Here is a 6,797-nt window from a genome sequence, read left to right on the forward strand (position 1 = left end):
GATACCAATTGTAGGTCCTATCAAATGGATCTCACAACTAAACTTGGATCAGTCTGTGTTGTTAGCTAGCGGAAATCACTAACAACACCCAGATCTTGGATCTTGTTTGCTATTTACTATAAGAGGAAAGTAAGTAGAAGGATAAGGTAGAGAGATAAAGTAGTTGGTTTGAAATTGTTAAGAGTTGGTACGTGCATGGGAAGCTTGCACTATTTATAGTTCAAGCCATGTGCACATACATTCTATTATAAAACGTCCAATGGGTTTGCGTACAAAATGGCCTCGAGCCCAAACAAGAACAAACTAAACTAAAACGTAAATATTACATAAGTGAACTAAGCTAACAAATACAAAATACTTAAACATGATTTGTGGACAATACCCTAAAAACATAATCGATGCTGACTGAATTCGCGTCGACTCGTTGGCGTAACCTTCGGGGTTTACCAATGCATCGGTTTTTAACGCTTAGATTTTACCAACGCCTGGGTTTTATTGACCAAATATGAGATGTATTAAATATTTTTAATTTTTTTATATGTTCCTTGACGTAACCGGTACGCACCAAATACCCGTCAGCTCTCCGTCGTGACGCTTAGGTTTACTAACCTCTGGATTTTACCAACTGAGGGGTGTTTGGGATTGCTTATTTTCACTAACTTATAACTTATAAACTTTTTGAAAAGTAATAAGATGTTTGGGATTGCTTAAATTGTGAGAGAAAAAGTTCATTAAGTTACACTTTTGTAGCTTATTAACTTAATGAAAAGTTATAAGTATGCAAAATAAGGAATCCCAAACACCCCCTAAATAAATACTGTTTTAAATATGTTAAAAAAATTATTATACGATATACGAGTACATCTGCTTTCTTGTTTGTTTTTTTTATTTTAAGTGTGTTAATTTGCCTATGGATGTTCTCGGTACCATACCGGTACCGATCTTGTATTTCCCAAAAACTTTTTTTATTTCTTTGTTAATATAGCAATTAAAAGTTCTCTTTTCTTTGTTTTTCCCTATGCTTTTTTCACACGGCTTTCTCTTGTGATCCTAGAGACTTTATAACATTAGACTTTCACAAACCGCTACATTATATTCCAAACTTTTTTACAAACTCTTACTTTCTTATTTTTTTAGCACCATTAAATCACCACATCATCCCCTGCCCCCCTAAATTAATTCAATCTAGTTAATTTTATAACAAATTTATTTATTATATTTCATATGTATATATATATATATTAAAATATGTATTAAAATAAATATAATTTTAAAATTAAACAATAAAGCATTTAAAAATAAAAATAGTGCATTAAACATACAAATAAAAAAATACGTCGGTGATTAAAAAAACACACATTAAATAATAGATAAAATTTATCACAAAGTTATGATTTTTCATGATTTTTTCACATAACGTGTTTTCAGTATTAAACGTGTCCGGGTCCATGCTCAAGTGATCTATCATTTCAATGTTTAATTATTTTTTATTAAACAAAATTTCATCCATTTGCTCATGAAATCTAACAATAGATGTCGTCTTTTTCGACAAAAATTCTTGCATTTGCTTGATGACCTTGTCGACAATTGGGTCTTCTATTACTTTGCTTCTCGCCTTTGCCTTCTTTTAGCCTGTTGTCCACCAGAACTCTTCAATTCATCTATCGTATAGAATGATACTTCATTATTTGAGTTATCAAGATTTACATGGATGCTTGTATGCATGTCAGAAGCTGATGTGGTGTATCCCCGAAGTTGAAGTTTTCGTCCTTTTAGGGTGGATCAGTTCTGCCCCATTTTGGCTCAATTTTAACCACATTCCGCACATGTTTTACTCTAAAAGGAGGAAACGTGTCTTCCTTAAACTCTTTTTTTTGTGTGGCTCGTGACTTGATCATTAGACCACCCGCTTCTTTTTTTGTTTTTGGTTGAAGTTGAATAACTCACAAAACTTGTCAACCAGACATGCCATTATGTTCCAATGCGACTTTAAATTTTCAATGGATCAGGGGGTGTTACCAATTTTATTATGGAAATACTTATGCACCTTGTTGGACCATATTTTGTAATTTAGTCTTTTGTATTATTTCGTGTTATTAATACTTGTATGTTGTTAGCTTCCGTGTATACTTGTAATGTTTGGGTCCGAGACCTTGTAACTAAAATCCAATTGGGTCGTTTATAACGAAAGCAAGCATGACATGGCTTCACTACAAATAGTGAAGCATGCACATGCATTTCATAACCTTTTTGACAAAAACAACCAAATCCGGCCAATTTCTCTCAACCTTATCCTTTCTTACTTTCTACTTTGGGAAATAACCAAACGAAACAAGATACGAGATCTTGGTTGCTTGTAATTGATTTTCGTTAGCTTACAAGTGAGATTGAATCAAGAACTAGTTGTTTGATCCCGTATCTAGAACCTACATACCTGAGCCCAGAAAATCATGGCTTTTTTTTCTCTCTTACTAGTGTTCGAGTAGACGAATATGTCATCAATGTAAGCACCAACTAGAAGTGTTTCTTCGACGAAACTCTATCTATGTGTCGTGACTTTTGTCTTAGAATATGACCCAGTGGTCAAGGGTGTATTCAATACGGTTCACTGAGTTCATAGGAACCCATTGAATTTTAAATTTTATGACAAAACAATATAAAAAAAGTTTATATGAACTCATAAGATTTATAGAAGCAAACTCATATCAAAAGATTTAAGATGGTGCGCTAGTAAACTCCTTGAGCCTAAAACAGATTTTGTAATTCTCTTTTCAGTAAACATCGTTGTATTATTAGTTGGGGTTTAAATAGCTAAAAGAAAAACACTTTCGATTCTGGTTACATCTATATTTATTCACACATCAAGCCTTCACAACCATTAATTACAATTTATTTTTCATTTTTAATGACCTTGTATTTTTATTACATAATTTTAAAACTAACTTATCGTTTTATTATGATATCGAATTATTAAGTATTCTCTAACCGGCCTGAAAAACTTCACGTTTGGTTGTAGGAATTTGTACGCCGAAAAAGATGAACCCATAGAAAAAGCATCATGAATCTGCCACTGCTGGTGGTGAGATTCTCCTTCTTCTTTCTACTCGAATGAGCTATCGAGGATGGAAATGAGGTTCCAAATGATTGAGTAGATGGAGGTGATGGATGAATTACGTACGTCTTAAAGTCGGGATGATAAATGGGTTTTTGAAATTGACCAAATCCCATGGGTTGATTATTTTGATGATTTTGCATCATGTAGCTCGTGTGTGGGTATTGTGGATAAACGGGATGTTGAAATTGACCAAATCCCATGGGTTGATTCGGGAACTGGCTCGGGATAGGTTGGATGGATTTTCACCCAGATGGTTGAATGTGTGATTTTTTGAGGTAGAATGTACGAGAATTTAAAGAAATTTTTAATTTTTTGTTGTATATTTTGGCGTATGTTGTGTATGTGTGTTCTTTTATAGAATATATTTGATTTTATGTTTTTAAAAGGTACCGCTAGTTAGGGTGACCCACAATATTTTTTTTCATTCATTGTAACAGTTAAGACTGGGGTGGCCCTCATCTTGCCTGTCTTCTAATTTGACCCGACAAATCCTCATCACCCGACTTTTCTCCACATCGTTGCCTCTCTCTCTTCGCTTGTTCGTTTGTCCTCTGTGTCACACTTGGCTTGTTCGTCTGTCCTCTGTGTCACACAAACCGCACCCACAGCGTGAGTGTTGTGGGTGCTCTTAACCCACTGGTGTTTACATATGCTAATTTCTTTTGGAAAATCTTAGAACTCTTCCCCTTATCTTGGAAACTGGACTGTACACTTATCACAACATTAACCTTAACTTTTGACTTATATTAACTTTTTGGTCTAGCAATTCAAAATAATGAAATGATTTTACAACAACACAATTTAAATAACGATTTCTCAAATACGAAAAATAAAGGTATCCCCAAATATCATATAAAAAAAATCAATCATTCACTTCGAAGAAGTGACATGTGAAACATATGTTTAATAATATTGATCCTTTTATATATAACACAAACCGAACTACATCTGGATAATGGGTAAGCGAGCAACAAGCTGCGCCGCTATCCCCTTTTGAATCGCAAAGCCTATTCTACTAAATATAAATCCTTGGTTCCTCGGGCTCTACGAGTCACTGTGGATCACCTTCTGCACCCGCTCCAAGAAGCGAACCGCCTCGGGAGCTAGGGATCCAAAAGTGTCGAAGGCAAATGGAATGAACACGTGCTGATTCTCCAAACACAATGTCTCATGCTTAGCAACCTTCCTAGACTCCGCTCTCAAAACCACCTGTCCCGGTACGAAGCCACTGTCTCTTAGCCCCACCAACGGGGGACACCCCAATGAGGTCAACACACGCATGCTTACCCCCTGCCCAGCCAAACACAAGAACATCCACAGGACGCAGGGTAGATCTTCCCTCACGCGGATCAGTTAAAAAGTTAACAAGTGCCTCTTTCTTGGTTGAGATCTTCCCTCACACTTTTACTTTTAATAATTGGAACTAAAAAAGTGTGTACATGTTACATACATAGGGTTTTGGTTATTGATGTATTCTAGTTAAGGAAATGAAGCACGAGGATGTCATGTGTGAGTCTAGAAGCTTTAGAGATACAAGGCTAACACAAGGTTCGACTAGAGGGTGGTTCACCTTTTGAGTAACCCATTGATGATCGATCTATCATTATTGTGTTACAAATCCACTTTATAATGCATTTTAGAAATAGTAAATGGTCTCTAAAGTATTACTAACCTACTTTATGTAAGTAAATGAATCATAAACCAATATGGATTTCATTGGTAGTTTTTATCAACAAGCCTAACATAAAAAAGTTATACAGTTTTCATTTTAAAATGCTGATATGATATATAACTTATGACAAACAAATGCCAAAGTTTCTAGCATGTACAAATACATCCCCCATATCAATATTTATTTGTTTTCTTCCCCAAACAAGTAACCAAGGAAAATCTTCATGGGTTTGATGGTACCCTTTCTTAACTCCATTCCCTCTTATTATTAGCAGAAGTATGTTATTTTTAGGAAGATACACTTCACCTGCAAAGCTATTACAAGTATAGATACAAGTGTTTCAAGTTGAATCTATCCCCATAGCTTTTAAAGTTTAAAACTAATGAATCTTTTTAATTAAACAACTAACAAATGTCTCTTTCGAATCTAGTTTCTTGATATGATGTTTTCAACAAACCCTTGTCCACATATCTTCCCACCTTCCGATTCCTTTCATGATCAACAAAAAGATGATCTTTACATTAACCCTTTCCTCTCTGGCGAGTGTTTTCAGGCTAAACACAATCTAGTTCAAGAACTGGACTTGGACCGACAGTGTGATGAGTATAATCATCGTTTATGGTCGGAACTCAAGAACAAGAAGGCTTCTAAGAAAGATCCACACGGAGAGACCGGAGGGTGAGATTGTCAATTGAAGTTGCTAAAAAGTTCTTTTATCATCAGGATTTGTTAGGGAATGACAAAGCAAGCAAAACCCTTGATAGGCTGTTTCAACAGTCCAAGATCTCCATTGATGAGCTGATTGAAAGAAAGAAACAAACCCCAGGTTCCTCTGGCACTGACCAATCTGAAGGTTTATTCATGGAAACTGGATCAGATGAGCAGAAGTGGGTGAAGGAAAGAGAAAGAAGATAGTAGCAAGAGCAAGGGCTAGAGAAAGAACTAAAGAGAAACTGAATTTTAAAAAGCTTGGTATTGAGCCAAAGAGTGTTCATGTTGACTGTTGTTCTTCAAACTTAACACTTCAATCAAGCTTTTGGAATTCAGTTGAATCGCAAAATGATTACGATTCGAGCTCCAAGTTCACAGCTTTGCCTAAATTCGGAGATATTAATGAGCAGCCTGGTGACTTTGCAACGATTTAGATCTAGTGGAGGTACAATAAGTATTGAATAAGTCATTGGTTTAGTTATTCATGATGGTTTCATGGATGATATATGCAGGTTCAGGTTAGCCAACAGCCAGCAATAACAATCTAGCTGGATTGGTATTGTGAGTATGTAAGTCATACTCATTATTGATAAATTTACCAATATGGTTATTATTATTGGTCTTATGTTCAGTAATAAGCAATATATCAGGGTCATATATGATGTATGCAATCAATTTAATTATATGAAAAAGAAGTTTATTATCAATTGGACAATCCCTATATGTTCTTAAACTAGCATTTATAAATATTGGTAGATGTTGGGTTCTTTTGTTTGATTTCTTTGATGAGCAAGGAGCTTAAATATGCCTAATTGATCCGTCCTCAAAGATCTACTGATACATCATTTGGTAAGTGTTCTACGCTTGTAGCAATTTTCTGGATTGTAAAACGGATCTAGGTAGATTAACTTGAACCAGAAATCATGAAGCTTAACCTAGTCATTAAGTTGGTTTGGAGGTTTCATTATTTCTAACAATTATGTGGATAAGTCCAGGATAGTGGTAACATACGAACATACTATCTAGGCTACTTTATCGTTTGATTGGTATTTTTTTTATCTTTTTGAACGGCTGTATTGCAATTGGTTGCTATGGGATTCCAGGATCGGGGAACGAGGCAGGTCTTGGCTCAAGGTCGCTGTGACAACGGGCTTTATGTGTTGAATCAAGATCATCTTGCCTTAAGTGCTGTCTCTACAAATAAAGCATCATATGAATTGTGGCATAATCGTTTAGGACACGTGTCGAATGATGTTATTAAACTATTAAATAAAACGGGATCAGTGCAAGTCACGTCCA

General features: G+C 35.3%; 1 pseudogene; it reads left to right on the forward strand.

Annotated features, from left to right (window-relative positions):
- Positions 1-5,147: 5,147 nt before the first annotated feature.
- Positions 5,148-6,588, forward strand: LOC143543623 (transcription factor CYCLOIDEA-like; annotated as a pseudogene).
- The last annotated feature ends 209 nt before the right edge of the window (positions 6,589-6,797 follow it).

This window comes from Bidens hawaiensis, unplaced genomic scaffold (genome assembly GCF_021521415.1).
Source record: "Bidens hawaiensis isolate Kalapana, Puna unplaced genomic scaffold, B.hawaiensis_p1.1 tig00013225_1, whole genome shotgun sequence".
In the NCBI taxonomy this organism is placed as follows: Eukaryota; Viridiplantae; Streptophyta; class Magnoliopsida; order Asterales; family Asteraceae; genus Bidens; species Bidens hawaiensis.